Source organism: Scyliorhinus canicula, chromosome 10 (assembly GCF_902713615.1).
Source record: "Scyliorhinus canicula chromosome 10, sScyCan1.1, whole genome shotgun sequence".
NCBI classification, from domain to species: Eukaryota; Metazoa; Chordata; class Chondrichthyes; order Carcharhiniformes; family Scyliorhinidae; genus Scyliorhinus; species Scyliorhinus canicula.
The window spans coordinates 72475534-72492078 of record NC_052155.1 but is presented as its reverse complement, the minus strand read 5'-3'; the positions used below and the strand labels follow the sequence as shown (position 1 = coordinate 72492078).

General features: G+C 48.5%; 1 protein-coding gene across 11 annotated transcripts in view; it reads right to left on the bottom strand.

Annotated features, from left to right (window-relative positions):
- dlgap1a (discs, large (Drosophila) homolog-associated protein 1a) overlaps positions 1-16545 on the bottom strand; it is a 1116163-nt gene that overhangs the window by 965377 nt on the left and 134241 nt on the right. For 2 of the 11 annotated variants that reach the window (XM_038809172.1, XM_038809171.1), the window contains exon 1: positions 1448-1554. The exons of the other annotated variants lie outside the window; for them this stretch is intronic. The gene's annotated coding sequence lies outside the window, so the exon portion shown is untranslated. Of the gene's footprint in view, positions 1-1447; positions 1555-16545 lie in introns of those variants that run through there. 11 annotated transcript variants of the gene reach the window in all.

Below are 16545 nucleotides of genomic sequence, written 5' to 3'. Positions count from 1 at the left end.
GCTGTCGTCAGCCAGGCCGACTGGTTGACGAATTTAAAAAGCAGGTGTGTTTCACGACGTGCAAACAGGGCGCCATGACGTCGGGACTTCGGCCCATCCGGGCCGGTGAATAGCGGGGGGGCTCTCAGTGGCGATTCTGGTCGTGTCAGGGGCGGGAAGGAGGCGTTTGTCGGGAATGGCGACTCCGACATTTTGCGGGGTTCGGAGAATAGCGGGAGGGCGTCGGAACAGCGTCGCCATAAAAATTTCCGACGCTCGCTATTCTCCGAACCGTCGTGAGTCCGGAGAATCGCGCCCAGAGATAATCCAGTCATCGCCATATTGCTGTTTGTGGAGACAAGGGTGTGCAAATTTCCTGGAGTTTCCTGCGGCAGTGACTGTACTTTCAAAGTAATTCATTGGCTGTACAGCACATTGGGATGTCCTGTAATCGTGAATGGTGCTGTATAAATCAAAGTCGTTCTTCTTTTTCCACTCCACAACAAATGAGCAATAACGTTTACGATTTGGGCAGCACGGTAGCACAGTGCTTCGCACTGTTGCTTCACAATGCGATGGTCCCAGGTTCGATTCCTGGCTTGGGTCACTGTCTGTGCTGAATTTGCACGTTCTCCCTGTGTCTGCGTGGATTTCCTCTGGGTGCTCCAGTTTTTATCCCACACTTCCCGAAAGACGTGCTGTTAAGTGAATTGGACATTCTGAATTCTTCCTCTGTGTAGACGAACAGGTGCCGGAATGTGGCAACTAGGGGCGGGGGGGGTTGGGGGGGGGAGCGTCCAAACTCAGCGGGGTGGGGGCTTCAGAGTGAGGCACTTTCCCCCCTCCCTCCCCGAGATGGGGAACAGTTTAAATGTCACTTTCCACCCTGCCTGCACCCGATCTCGCCAACCTAATAATTGAGACTGGGCGGGATAAGGCCCTTAAGCAGCCATTAAGTTTGGGCTGGTCCTGTCCGCTCAAGGATGAAACTGCACCTGGGTTTGGACAGGTGGGTTCCCGGGGGAATCCCTTCTATTCCATTTTACTACCCTATCCCCCAACTTGCCTTGGGGGTGCGTAAAGTTCATCTCTATATTCCTCACTTACAGTCAGATAACTGGGATTTAGTTAACACTCTATATTCATCAGTACCTCTCAATGCTGTTGAATTTGTATCTCTTCTAGAGGGTGCTTTTCAGCCTCAAGTACGGCCACTGATTTTTTGGTGCACCTCCTGTACAAATTCAGCAGCTCTTCAGCGGCAAAAAAAAATAGTTGGTCTTAGCTTTCCAGGGTACCAGAGTGAAAAATAGGTTGTTTTTCCACCCTCACTGCCACTTGTTATTACCTGGTACTTCAATGGATTATTTGACCCCAATAATATTTGCAACAGCCAAGCTCAGATTGTACATGTAGCTTATTCTAATTATGGATAAGAACGCCAATCAGAAAAGTGGGTCCATCTTACCATTCTACATTGGAGGCACAGGCACATTGGGACAATCCAATCTTGTCTTCCGTCTTATTAGAAAATCAAATATCAGAAGTTTAGCATTGGTTTGAGGCGGACCCCCGTGAAGTGCAATGAGATTGTCTCCTTTATGAAATGTTATGGTGCACTGCTCTGATGTCACATCTGGTCCTGAATAAGACACAGACTCCTTTGTCCCAATGTTGCAGTTTCAGTGTAAATGTACCCTTTGTTCCTTAATAGGACAATCTTCTACTTGTAGTTTTGTGAATTAATCATTCTAATTGAGCATCAATCAGCCTGTCAGAAAGGCTGCCATGGTTATTGTAATGCACTCAGATGTAGCTATCTAAAATCTTTGGGAAATAAATAATCATACAGTAAATTACATTCAAGGTCATTTTTAAAGTTGCAAATTATCTGCTATCTCTCATCAGCTGGCCTTGACATTTCTGTTGTTGGCAAACTGCGATCTCTGTGCTCAGCTGTCAAGAAAGATTCAGGGGTTAAGGAACATGCCTCACCGCATTTTTCCAGCATCAACCCATGTACACAAATTTATCACCTTCCCAGACAATGTGTCTCAGAATCGGTAATAAAGTGAGTGGGGATTAGCATTTATTCCCATTCCGTGCTTTTGAACATTGTATTGCTCTGTGTTTTTCTGCTGCTCATGAGCATTGTGTAAAATGTGTGCATTCATTTTGTGGGTTGTGGGAGTGGAGTTGCAAATATCTTGAATGGTTCTTCATTATAAATTGCTTTTCTCCAAGCTCTTGGAATGTTCGACAGAGATGGATATGCAGCTCTAATTTGGGAATGCAGTTAGTAGGTTTGCTGTACAAGGCAAGGATTGTGTGCTGAAATAAAAACAGAAAATGCTGGAAAAACACAGCCGGTCTGGCAGTATCTGTGGAGAGAGGAACAGAATTAACCTCTCAGATCTATATAACTTCTTTAGAGCTTAAGAGAAGGAGAAAAGTAATAGATTTTATGAACAAAAAAGATCAGGGATAGGTAGGGGCTGGGAGAGATTTGACAATGATATCATCGGCATAAGAGAAAGGGAGTGTTGATGGTAGTATTAAAGATGGTAGTGTAAAAGGGAGTGTTAATGGTAGTGTTAAAAATGGTAGTGTAAAGGTCCTGCAAGATGGCGCCGGAGCGTGAGAACTCTGCGAGCTCTCTCGCACAGATCTCTTTTTATATCTCCCATAACCGTACTATTCTCTTAAAACGTAATTCTAACACTAACACCAATTTTTCTCTTTTACACTGTGTATCTTGTATTGCCTTTTGCATATTTTCTTTTCATGCACTAAATGATCTGTTTGAGCTGCACACAGAAAAAACTTTTCGTGACAATAAACAAATCCAATCCAATCCAAGATTAAAGACGGTGCTGATGGTGGTATAAATGTAAGATAGCAGATATATTAAAACAGAGCAAGGGTCAGTGCTCTGTGAATGCAAATGTAAAAACAAAAGTGACAGATGGTCACGTGGGTGGGGTTTTGGGACAAAAAGATTGGATTAATAAAGAGCGTCAAGATTGAGGAGAAAGTCCAAGATCTGAAGGTGCTGAACTCAATGTAAAGTGTTGAATCAGAAGATGAGATGCTGTTTCTGCAGTTTGAGTTGTGCTTTACTGGAACATTTCACATGTGGAGCACTTGAAATAAAATGGATGAATTAGTTGTATAGATATATGTAAAGGGATATAGTTAGTATTGCTGACACATGGCTCCAAGGTGACCAAGGAAGGGTAATAAACATTTGATGGCTATTCAGTTTTTAGAAGGAGAGGCAGAATGGAAAAGGTGGTGGAGTCGCATTGTTGATTAAAGAAAATATTGATACAATATTGAGGAAAGATATCAGTACAGATGATGTGGAATCTGTCTGGGTCGCGTTAAGAAACATCAAGGGGCAAAAATCATTTGTAGGGGTGGTAGACAGGAAATCAGAGATGCATGTGACAAAGGAAAATCTGTGGTTATGGGTGGCTTTAATCTGCATATAGATTGTGTGACTCAAATTACTCACAGTACAATAGAGGAGGAATTTCTGGAGTGTGTACGGGTGGTTTTCTGGGCCAGTATGTTGAAAAACCAACAAGGGAACATGCCATCTTAGACTGCCCATTGTGCAATGAGAAAGGATTAGTTAGCAATCTAGATGTGAGAGGACCCCTGGGGATGAGTATAATGGTAGAATTCTTTTGTCAAGGTGAATAGTAAGGTAGTTGATCTGAGACCAGGGTCCAGGACCTCAATGAAGGAAACTATGATAGAATGAGGCATAAGCTGGCTCTGACAGATTGGGAAACAAAGGAAGCCATGAATAATGCACCAGAAGTTCTGAGAAACACGATTTTTAGTGAGAAGCTGAAGGAAATTACTATTAGGAAGGAAATAGTTTTGGGGAAATTAATGGGATTGAAGGCGGACAAATCTGCTGAGCTTGATAATCTTGGTAGCACCATTGCTTCACAGTGTCAGGGACCCAGGTTCAATTCCTAGCTTGGACCATTGTCTGTGCGGAATCTGCATGTTCTCCCCGTATCTGCGTGAGTTTCCTCCGGGCGCTCTGGTTTCCTCCCAAAAGTCCCGAAAGACATGTTTGCCAGGTGAATTGGACATTCTGAATTCTCCCCCCCATGGACCCGAACAGGCGACGAAGGGATTTTCACAGTAACTTCATTGCAGTTTTGGTGTGGGCCTGCTTGTGACACTAATGAAGATTATTATTATCTTCATCCCAGAGTACTTAAGGAAGCGGCCCTAGAAATTATAGATCCATTGGTGGTCATCCTCCAAAATTAATTGGATTCTGGAATGGTTCCTGCAGCTTGGAGAGTAGCGAATGTAACCCTGCTATTCAAAAATAGAGAGAAATCAGGGAATTATTGATAAGTGAGCCCAACATCGGTAGGAGGGAAGTTGCTGGAGTCCGTTATCAAGGATTGCATAGCACAGCATTTGGAAAGCAGTGGTGTAATCAGACAAAGTCAGCATGGATTTACAAAAGGAAAATCATGCTTGACAAATCTACTAGAATTCTTTGGATCTGGATTTGTTTATTGTCACGTGTACTGAGGTACAGTGAAAGGTATTTTTCTGTGTGCAACTCAAACAGATCATTTAGTACATTAAATGAAAAGAAAATACATAATAGGGCAACACAAGGTACACAATGTAACTACGTAAGCACCGGCATCGGGAGAAGCATAAAGGAGTGTAGTATTAATCAGGTCAGTCCATAAGAGGGTTGTTTAGGAGTCTAGTAACAGCAGGGAAGTAGCTGTTTTTGAATCTGTGTTCTCAGACTTTTGCATCTCCTGCCCGATGGAAGAAGTTAAAAGAGTGAGTAAGCCGGGTGGGAGGGGTCTTTGATTATTCTACTCGCTTTCCCAAGGCAGCGGGAAGTGTAGATAGAGTCAGTGGATGGGAGGCGGGTTCGTGTGATGGACTGAGCGGTGTTCATGACTCTCTGAAGTTTCTTGCAGACTTTTGCGGAGCAGTTGCCATATTAGGCTGTGATGCAGCTAGATTGGATGCTTTCTGTGGTGCACCTGTAAAAGTTGGTAAGTCAGTGTGGGCATGCCAAATTTCCTTAGTTTCCTGAGGAAGTACAGGTGCTGTTGTGCTTTCTTGGTGGTGACGTCGACTTGGGCGAGCAGGACAGATTTTTGGTGATGTGCGCACCTAGGAATTTGAAGCTGTCAATCATCTCCATCTCGGCGCCATTGATGCAGACAGGGGTGTGTACAGTACTTTGCTTCCTGAAGTCAATGACCAGCTCTTTAGTTTTACTGGCATTGAGGGATGGATTGTTGTCGTTACACCATTCCACTAGGTTCTCCATCTCCCTCCTGTATTCTGATTCATCGTTGTTCGAGATCCGACCCACTATGGTTGTGTCGTCAGCAAACTTGTAGATGGAGTTGGAACCAAATTTTTCCACACAGTCACGTGTGTATAGGGAGTATATTAGGGGGCCAATTACACAGCCATGCAGGACACCAGTACTGAGGACTATCATGGAGGAAGTGTTGTTTATTCTTACTGATTGTGGTCTATGGATCAGAAAGTCAAGGATCCAGTTGCAGAGTGAGGAGCCAAGTCCTAGGTTTGGGAGCTTCAATATTACCTTGGCTGGGATTATGGTATTGAAGGCTGAGCTGTAGGCAATAAATAAGAATTTGATGTAGGAGTCCTTGTTGTTGAGGTGCTCCAGGGATGAGTGTAGGGCCAAGGAGGTGGCGTCTGCTGTGGACCGGTTGCGGCAGTATACGAATTGCAGTGGATCGAGGCATCCTGGGAGTCTGGAGTAGATGTGTTTCATGACCAACCTCTCGAACCACTTCATTACTACTGTAAACATCTATGATTCTATGACTCTATTACGATTGATGTCAGGGCCACCGGACGGTAGTCATTAAGGCATGTTGGTGTAACGAGTAAAGTTGACTCAGGAGAACTGGCGGATGTGGTTTATTTAGACTTTAAGAAGGCTTTCAATAAGGTCTCACATGGCAGATTAATAAATTAAAGCGCATGAGATTACGGGTAGGGTCTTGAGATGGATAGAAAGCTGGTTAACAGACCGGAAGCAAAAAGTTGGATAAATGGGTCATTTTCTGATCTAGTGGGGTGCCACAGGGATCTGTGCTATGACCCAACTATTCACATTACATATTCATGATTTGGATGAGGGAATTAAATGTATTATCTCCAAATTTGCAGATGATACAAAGTTGGGTGGGAAGATGAGCTGTGAGGAGGATGTAGAGATGCTTCAGTGGGATTTGGACAAGGTGAGTGAGTGAGCGCATGCATGGCAGATGCAGTATAATTTGGAAAAATGAGAGGTTATCCGCTTTGGTAGAAAAAATAGGAAAGCAGATTATTATTTGAATGGGTGTAAATTGAGAGAGTTGGTACTCAGCGAGTCCTTGGTGTCCTTGTGGATGAGATGCTGAAAGTAAGCCTGCGGGTGCAGAGGCAGTCAAGTAGGCAAATGGTATGTTGGCCTTCATACCGAGAGGATTGGGGTATAGGAATAGAGATGTTTTACTGCAATTGTATAGGGCATTGGTGAGGCCACACCTGGAGTATTGTGTGCAGTTTTGATGGTGTTTGTTGGCGTCATGGGTGGGTCCAAACACTCATTTCAGATAAAGCAGCATTTCACTTGCATCTCCTTCAATCTGGTCCTCTGTATTTGCTCTCTTGTGGGCATGAGAATAAGATGGTGAGTTTAAATGGCAGGCAACACGAAGGTTGGGGTCATATTTGCAGAATGAGTGAAGGTGTTCCACAAAGCAGTTGCTCAGTCTGCATTTAAGTGCCCCAAGGCAGAGGAGACCACATTGAGAGCAGCAAATACAGTGGACCAGATTGAAGAGGGTGCAAGTGAAATGCTGCTTCACTTGAAGGGAGCAGCACGGTAGCATTGTGGATAGCACAATTGATTCACAGCTCCAGGGTCCCAGGTTCGATTCCGGCTTGGGTCACTGTCTGTGCGGAGCCTGTACATCCTCCCCGTGTGTGTGTGGGTTTCCTCCGGGTGCTCCGGTTTCCTCCCACAGTCCAAAGATGTGCAGGTTAGGTGGATTGGCCATGATAAATTGCCCTTAGTGTCCAAAATTGCCCTTAATGTTGGGTGGGGTTACTGGGTTATGGGGATAGGGTGGAGGTGTGGACCTTGGGTTGGGTGCTCTTTCCAGGAGCCGGTGCAGACTCGATGGGCCGAATGGCCTCCTTCTGCACTGTAAACTCTATGATAATCTATGAGTGTTTGGGGCCTTGGGATTTGAAGAGGGAAAAGGTAAAGGGGCAGGTGTTGCACCTTCTGAAATTGCATGGGAAGATGTTGTGGGAAAGGAATGAGAAGTTGGGGGTGATGGAGGAGCGGACCAGGGTTTCACAGAGGGAACTGTTCCTGTGGAATGCTGACAGGGAATGGTAAGGGGAAGATATGTTTTGTGGTGGCATGGCACTGGACTAGAAACAGAACACTGTTTCTCTTACCACAGATGCTGCCAGACCAGCTGAATGTTTCTAGTATTTTCTTTTTTCATTTCAGATTCCCAGCATTTGCGGTATATGCTTTCATTTTAAGAATTGCTATTGCTTTAAAAGATGGTGGACCCACAGTTCATTGTTGTGCACCAATTTATTTACCTGCTATAATCAGACATGAACTGAGTGTGGTGAATAATACTGTATTGTAATTCACACTGTATTGCATTGCATTGTATTGTGTCCTTGTGGGCTCTGTATGTGAGCCGTTGCGCGGCTCTGCCCATAGGGGGAGATGAGGAGCTTGTACAGGGCTCCACCCTTGGCTCCTCCCATGGCTCCGCCCATGGCCCCTCCCACTACCGGAAGTATAAAGTGCTGCAGCCATAAGCCTGCCCTCAGTTCCTCTGGTCGCAGGCAGGTTCAGTTGTAAGACTATTAAAACCACAGTTTACTTCCAATTGTGTGTCTAGTGAATTGATGGTCACATCAATTTAATAGTCTTAGAAAACTTGAAGAAAACTACTATGGAATCAGCCCTCAAACCTGACCGACTAGAAGTCGACCCGCAGGCTGCAGAGGCAAAGGAAATCTTCCTACACTGGCTTCGATGTTTCAAGGCCTACCTGGCTGAATCAAGCACGTCCGAGACTACAGAGGAGCAGAAACTCAGCCTACTGCACGCACGGGTGAGCCATCGTATCTCTACGCAACTCAATTGTACCACCTCATACACTGAGGCTCTAGATATGCTCGACCGAGTGTATGTGCGGCCGATTAACGAGGTCTACGCACGGCATATTTTCACGACCTGCTGCCAGCGCTCCGCGGAGTCGCTAGAATACTTTCTGCACGATTTAAAAGCCCTTGCCCGGGACTGCAATTTTCAGGCTGTAACAGCCTCCCAGCATAGGGAACTCGCTGTCCGTGATGTATACGTTGCAGGGCTCAGGTCCAACTAAGTGCGCCAGCGATTGCTTGAAAAAGGGGCCCAGAACTTTGAGGACACTGTAGAGTTAGCCACGACTATGGAGGTCGCATTCCGCAGTTTGAACTCATTCCCTGCGGACCAAGCGACCCCATTGTGGGCCCCCGACCAGCGACTGCCTCAGGCCTGCGCCTCAGGCCTGCGCCGCACGGCCACCCACCCACTATGGAGCACCAGTGTGCCATTTTTGTGGCCAGCCCCAACACCCACGGCAGCACTGCCCGGCCCGCAACGCGACCTGCAGCAGCTGTGGTCGCAAAGGACACTATGCCCGAGTATGTTTGGCCAAATCGAAAACTCCAAACTCCCCCGCAGTCCAGAGCACTCGCCTCCCAAACTCATAGGTCCGCAGACCCCGTAATGCTGCAGCATGTCTGCTGACTCCGCCCCCACCCGACATGTGCGACTCATGGGGGCCGCCATCTTGGCAACCCTCCTCCACGCGGCCGGCCAGGTGCAAGTCATGGGGACCGCCATCTTGGACGCCATCTTCACCAGCACCCGCCACATGCGATCAATGGGGGCCGCCATCTTGGCCATCAACCGAACCGAACCTCGACGACTACGACCTCAGCGGATAGTCATCACGGGGCCACTCCAGCACAGCTGATCGAGCCGCCGACTACCCGTAACTCAACGCAGTCACGTTGGACCAGTCGCGTCTGAAGCGCGGACAGTCATCATGGGGCCACTCCAGCACAGCTGATCGAGCCGCCGACTACCCGCAACTCAACGCAGTCACGTTGGACCAGTCGCGTCCGAAGCACCTCCAGAGCTTGATGATGTCCGTTAAAATCAACGGGTACAGGACACCATGCCTCTTCAACTCCAGGAGCACCGAGAGCGTCATACACCCTGACCTGGTAAGACGCTGTTCGCTCCCTGTCTTCCCTGCACGGAAAACTATCTCCCTCGCCTCGGGCTCACACTCAGTCCACATACAAGGGCGCACCGTCGCGACCCTAATGATTCAGGGCGCCAGCTACTCTAATTTCCAGCTGTACTCCCTGACCTCTGCGCCCCACTCTTACTTGGACTCGATTTCCAATGTGACCTCAAGAGCCTCACACTCAGCTTCGGCGGACCCCTACCTCCACTCATTACCTGCAGTCTAGCGACACTAAAAATCGACCACCCCCTCCACTCTTCCCTAATCTCACTTCAAACTGCAAACCTGTAGCCCCTCGCAGCAGGACAGGGTGTTTATTAGAGCCGAAGTCCAGCGGCTCCTACATGAGGGAATCATAGAGGCCAGTAACAGCCCCTGGAGAGCTCAGGTAGTGGTCGTCAAGACCGGGGAAAAGTTCTGAATGGTGGTTGATTATAGCCAAACCATTAACCGGTTCACGCACCTCGATGCGTACCCCCTCCCCAGAATTGCAGACATGGTTAACCAGATCGCCCAGTGCCGCATATTCTCCACGGTGGATCTGAAGTCTGCTTACCACCAGCTCCCAATCCGCCCGGAGGACCGCCACTACACGGCGTTAGAGGGAGATGGCCACCTCTTCCATTTCCTCCGGATCCCCTTTAGCATCACGAATGGGGTCTCGATGTTCCAACAAACAATGGACCGAATGGTGGACCAGTACGGGCTGCGGGTCACGTTTCCGTACTTGGACAATGTCACAGCTATGTCGTGGAAAACTGAGTCCTGGGCCCCGACCCGGACCGTATGCGCCCCCTCTTACAAGTCCCTCTCCCTCATTGTCCCAGGGCCCTCAAGAGGTGCCTGGGATTTTTCTCTTATTATGCCCAGTGGGTCCCTCAGTATACGGACAAAGCCCGCCCACTACTTAAGACCACACTCTTCCCACTGTCAGCTGAGGCCCGCCAGGCCTTCAACTGCATCAAGGAGGACATCGCCAAAGCCGCCATGCGGGCGGTGGATGAATCCGTCCCCTTTCAAGTGGAGAGCGACGCCTCAGAGGTCGCTCTCGCCGCCACTCTGAATCAGGCAGGGAGACCAGTCACCTTCTTCTCCCGAACCCTCTCCGCTTCGGAACTTCGACACTCCTCAGTTGAAAAGAAAGCTCAAGCCATTGTGGAAGCTATACGACACTGGAGGCACTACCTCGCAGGTAGGAGGTTTACCCTCATCACTGACCAAAGATCGGTTGCCTTCGCGTTTGACAACTCGCAAAGGGGAAAAATTAAAAATGATAAAATCTTGGGTTGGAGGATCGAACTCTCCACCTATAATTACGATATCATATATCGACCAGGGAAGGTCAACGAGCCCCCAGATGCCCTGTCCCGCAGCACATGCGTCAGCACGCAAGACGACCGCCTGAAGGCTATCCACAATGACCTTTGCCACCCGGGGGTCACCCGGCTCGCCCACTACGTCAAAGCCCGAAATCTGCCTTTCTCCACCGAGGAGGTCAAAGCCATCACCAGGGATTGCCCGATCTGCGCGGAGTGCAAACCGCACTTCTATAGACCAGACAAGGCCCACCTGGTAAAGGCATCCCGGCCCTTTGAACGCCTGAGCATCGATTTCAAAGGGCAATCGAAATGTGTACTTCCTGAACGTCATCGATGAGTTCTCCCACTTCCCCTTTGCCATCCCATGCCCCGATATGACCTCCCACACAGTCATCAGAGCCCTGCACAGTATCTTCACCCTGTTCGGTTTCCCCAGCTACGTAAACAGCGACAGGGGTTCGTCCTTCATGAGTGACGAGCTGCATCAGTACCTGCTCGACAAGGGCATTGCCTCGAGCAGGACTACCAGCTACAACCCCAGGGGGAACGGGCAGGTGGAGAGGGAGAAGGTGACGGTCTGGAAGACCGTCCTACTGACCCTCTGGTCCAGAAATCTCCCGACCTCTCATTGGCAGGTGGTCCTCCCCGACGCGCTATTAGGTCCGTCCTATGCACCGCCACCAACCAGACCCCTTACGAACGACTATTTGTTTTCTCTAGCGGCACTACCACGGGGGCTTCGCTCCCATCCTGGTTGAGGACACTGGGCCCAGTTCTCCTCCGGAAGCACGTCCGGACAGACCCGCTGGTAGAGAGAGTGCTACTACTTCATTCAAATCCCCAATATGCCTTCATTGAATACCCCGACGGCCGTCAGGACACCGTTTCCCTCCGGGACCTGGCGCCTGCAGGATCCAACTCCACCACCACCACCGCCGAGGTACCCCTCACACTACATCCCACCCAACCCCCCACGCCCTGCGCCCCCGCGCCTATAGGTTCCCTGTCCATGCTCGGCGCTCCCGCGCCTGTAGGTTTCCTGCCCCCCCCGTCGCCCGTCGCACCGGTCAGGTATGAAGCTTGGACCGAAACACCCCCGGAGTCCGCCCGCATACCCACAGCGATCGTCACCACCCAGCCACTCAAAGAGGCTGCAACACCGGTGCTCCGCCGATCCCATAGGACGACTCGGCCACCGGACCGGCTCAACTTGTAGACCCGTCACCCCCGCTGGACTTGATTTTTTTTACAGGGGGTGAATGTGGTGAATTATACTGTATTGTAATTCACACTGTATTGCGTTGCATTATATTATGTCCTTGTGGGCTCTGTATGTGAGCCGTTGCGCGGCTCTGCCCACAGGGGGAGATGAGGAGCTTGTACAGGGCTCCATCCTTGGCTCCGCCCATGGCTCCGCCCATGGCCCCTCCCACTACCGGAAGTATAAAGTGCTGCCGCCGTAAGCCTGCTCTCAGTTCCTCTGGTTGCAGGCAGGTTCAGTTGTAAGACTATTAAAACCACAGTTTACTTCCAATCGTGTGTCTAGTGAATTGATGGTCACATCACTGAGAATGAACAAAGGACAAAGAAAAGTACAGCACAGGAACAGGCCCTTCGGCCCTCCACACCTGCGCCGACCATGCTGCCCGTCTAAACTGAAATCTTCTACACTTCAGGGGTCAGTATCCCTCTATTCCCATCCTATTCATGTATTTACATAGAATTTACAGTGCAGAAGGAGGCCATTCGGCCCATCGAGTCTGCACCGGCTCTTGGAAAGAGCATCCTACCCAAGGTCAACACCTCCACCCTATCCCCATAACCCAGCAATTTTGGACACTAAGGGCAATTTAGCATGGCCCTTAAACGTCACTATTGTCCCTGCTTCCACCTTCTCAGGCAGCAAGTTCCAGGCACCCACTACCCTCTGTGTAAAATACTTGCCTCGCACATCTCCTCTAAGCCTTGCCCCTCGCACCTTAAACCTATGCCGCCTGGTAATTGGCCCCTCTACCCTGGGAAAAAGTCTCTAACTATCCACTCTGTCATTTGGATACCGACCATTTAAAATCTTATTTCATTCCTTCATGCTGCTGCTACAGTTGTTCAATGAATATTATTAAATGGATTGACTTGTTTTTCCTAGTAGTGATACAGATATCTCACAACTGGAAGGTTTTGCCTGTGTATCACATGGAACAGTTCCATACCCTAAAGATAATTCTCGCTTTTAGTGTTGACATCATTTGAAAAATCTGCCCTTTCTTCACAAGTGTTACTGAATTCTATGAAAAACATGAATAAATGAACTGGATAAATTAAGCTGTTGACACAATACAGGCACCGAGGATAGAAATTCACAGGCTGGTAATTCTGGTGATTCCAAGCACAAGGTGTAGGATTTTGACATATAATGTTTGACTCATACATTATCTGAACAATTGCTGGTGTACTGTCAAATGATGAGTGTTTAATGTGAAAATTGCAGATATCTGTAAAATAATTGAGCAAAGTCCCATTATTTTTCTATAGTGGTCGGGAATATATCCAAATTCATCGGCCCAGTAGATGACAGGGGGCCAATAAGTCAATCAGTTTGTTTTAGTTTCCTCTCCTGCCCTGCTACAGGCAAACTTTGGAGATCCAATTTTCATATCGAAGTAACCTACAGTTTTGGAAATCTAAATCTAAACTCAAAGCAGATGCTAATGTTCATTATAAGTTTGCCTCCGATTATTTTCATCTTTTGTCACAGTATGCGCAAAAAAGACACATTGGGCAGAATTTTCCATTCTCTGCACTGACTGCTGGCTGAGACGAGAAAACTTTCATTCAGCTCTTCAGCTGCACAGCCAAACTCTCTCTCCGGAGTCTCTGACATCCTGTGCACAGAACATCTGAAGGCGTGGTCTTCGCTGTCACGCTGATGAGGCGGGGCCTGGTAGAGTCAGCGAGAGGTTGGAGAGCACTTTTTAAAGGCCATCCCGGTCTGCATGAGTAAAAAATAGCCCCCCCCCCCCCGCCCCAGCCAGGGATAAGGCAACCTCACCCCAACACACCAAGGCAACCCCCTCCAAACCACACAACAGATAAGGGAAGCACCCCCCACCCCCTCCCCAACAAGCACTGAGGCAACCCCTCCCACCATGCCTCCCTCCACACATAGGGGAAACACCACCCCCCCCCCCTCCCCCCCCCCATGGAGCTCTCCAGAGGCCCACCCTTGGCATAACCAGAGTGGCACTGCCGCATTGGGGGGGGCAGTGCAAGGGTGCAAGGAGGCAGAGCCCTGCATGTCCCTCATTCCCCTGAGACTATACTTAATTGTGCACCCCCGGTGGGTTCTCTTTGACTGGTTCATGCTTTTAAAATGCAGCTGTATACCTCGCAGGCGTGACGTCATATCGACGAGGGGAAATTCTAAATGTGGGAGGAACATATGTCGGGGAGCCTGCTAATTACATTAAAATGTATTTAAATGAGGCTCCCGCCCTGGGAAGGACCTCCTTACGTCACCGGCGAGGGGAGGGTAAAACCAAAAAATTAGACCGTGCCGGCGAGAATCTCGTTTTCCGACTCTCACAAGATTTTGTGCCCATGTGGCCGTTTGTGCTCACAGTCAACAAGGGCACAAAATCGCCCCAGTAGGCCCAGAATTTCAGAGTCAGAATGACTCAAGGACCATGTAAAATGACAGGTGGGACTCAATTTGAAATATTTGTTCCTCCATCACAACTTTTCATTGATGCAGGATAAGGGTGCAGGTAGTCCCCACACCTTGCACTCCAGACCTGGCTAGCTCAGTTGCAGGGGTAAGCATCTCCTAGCTCCTGGAATTTTCAGGGAGTTGGACCAGCTTCTCCATGACTTGTGATTTAGATAGTCATGAACCATAGTCTGGATTCAATGACCTTGGACAGATAAGTTTAAGTGGGTTTTACCCATGGTCTCGTGCCCCTTTCACATCCTGTCCATGGCACCAGCCACTGTCTATGCCAACTTATGTCCCTTCCATGCCCATTCACCCAGTATGCACGATGTACGTAACCAAAGCCCCATATAATAGCAATGGCAAGTGTGGAACTGCTAAGCAAATATTAACACTCTTTCACATATCTTCTTTTTGTAAAACAAAATAGCCATTCCTACATTTCTACAAAAGTGTCAGAGAGACCATTAAAGTACCAATACCAGAAGTTTCAGACATTAACATTTCTTAAACTTGCCTAAATAAACATTGAAACATTGACAAACAGAAAAAAATAACTTATAGCCACTGAAAGTTGTGAATTAAGCAAAGCCAACAATTCAGTTGTCAAAACAGGGGTGCAATTTAATGACCTTGTCATGGCCCGACTTGGTGTCGGCCATTGACTCTCACGAGAGGCCTCTCGTGAGATTTGCAACACTCGAAATGCCTCGCCAGAATTAACAGTCTCACTGGGCGTGCTCCAAATGAACATATTTAAATCAGCAATTAGGTTAATTCAAATATGTGTTTGTGGAATTCTCCCAGTGCCCGGGGCCTAGTGGAATTCTCCCAGTGCCCGGGACCTAGTGGAATTCTCCCAGTGCCCGGGACCTAGTGGAATTCTCCCAGTGCCCGGGACCTAGTGGAATTCTCCCAGTGCCCGGGACCTAGTGGAATTCTCCCAGTGCCCGGGACCTAGTGGAATTCTCCCAGTGCCCGGGACCTAGTGGAATTCTCCCAGTGCCCGGGACCTAGTGGAATTCTCCCAGTGCCCGGGACCTAGTGGAATTCTCCCAGTGCCCGGGACCTAGTGGAATTCTCCCAGTGCCCGGGACCTAACGACTGTGCCTGGGAGACCTTGCCAGAGTGCCATTTAGTACCCGTTTTCACAAATGTAGACCAGTCATAACAGCACCTGGATGGGTCTCCAAGGCCATTAGAGAGGCCCAGATGGTCAGTGCAGGGCAGGGTAGAACCCTGGCACTCTTTCTGGCACTCAGGGACCTTGGCACCCTGGCAGTGCTACCCAGGGACCCTGGAAGTGCCAGCCTTGCACTGCCAGAGTGTCCAGTTAGCACTGCCAGGGATTGGGCCCAGGGGCATTACCAGGAGGGGGAGATGAGGGGGTCTTCCTGGGAGCCTTCCGAGGTTGGTGAATGAGGGGGGAATCAAAAACAGGGGGATGGGGAGATCAGGCAGCCAGAAAAAATAGCGTCCTGATACGCGAGGGGCCTTACCTGCTGCCAAGCTGAAATGACTCTCGAGTGTGGCCTCGGTGGAGAGAAATTCCCGGAGGCCAAAGCAAATGGCAAGTACCATTAAATAGCACGATTGTTTCTCAACACCGCAGCCGTCGCAAAACACTCTGTTTGATGTGCCCAAAACCAGATATAGATTTTTTTCAGGTTAAAGCACGCCCCTGAACCTCCTACTGAACTAATGCTTATATTGGTCTAGGCTCATAGTCAAGCCACCAATCGGCATGACCTGGCAGTGTTTTGGCATAGAACAGGGGTGGGCAAACTTTTCTGTGCAAGGGCTACATTCAGAAATTCACAATTTTAAAGGGCTGCATAGTATATTAAGTAAAATAATTAATATTTAAAATAGCCAAAATAAAAGGTTTTTAAAGAAAAAAAAAGCAATTAATTTTTATTAATTAATATTTTAAAGTAGAAACTTCACATGAAACACATGTTGTGCCGAGCAATGATCACCCTACTCAAGTCAACGTATCCACCCTATACCAGTAACCCAACAGCACCCCCCCCCCCCCATTAACCTTAATTTAAAAAAAAAATTTTTTTTTTTTAAAACATTTTTTAAAAATGACTTGATCTTGGTGGGCCGCATAAAGACCTTTGGCGGGCCGCATGTGGCCCGCGGTCCGTAGTTTGCCCAC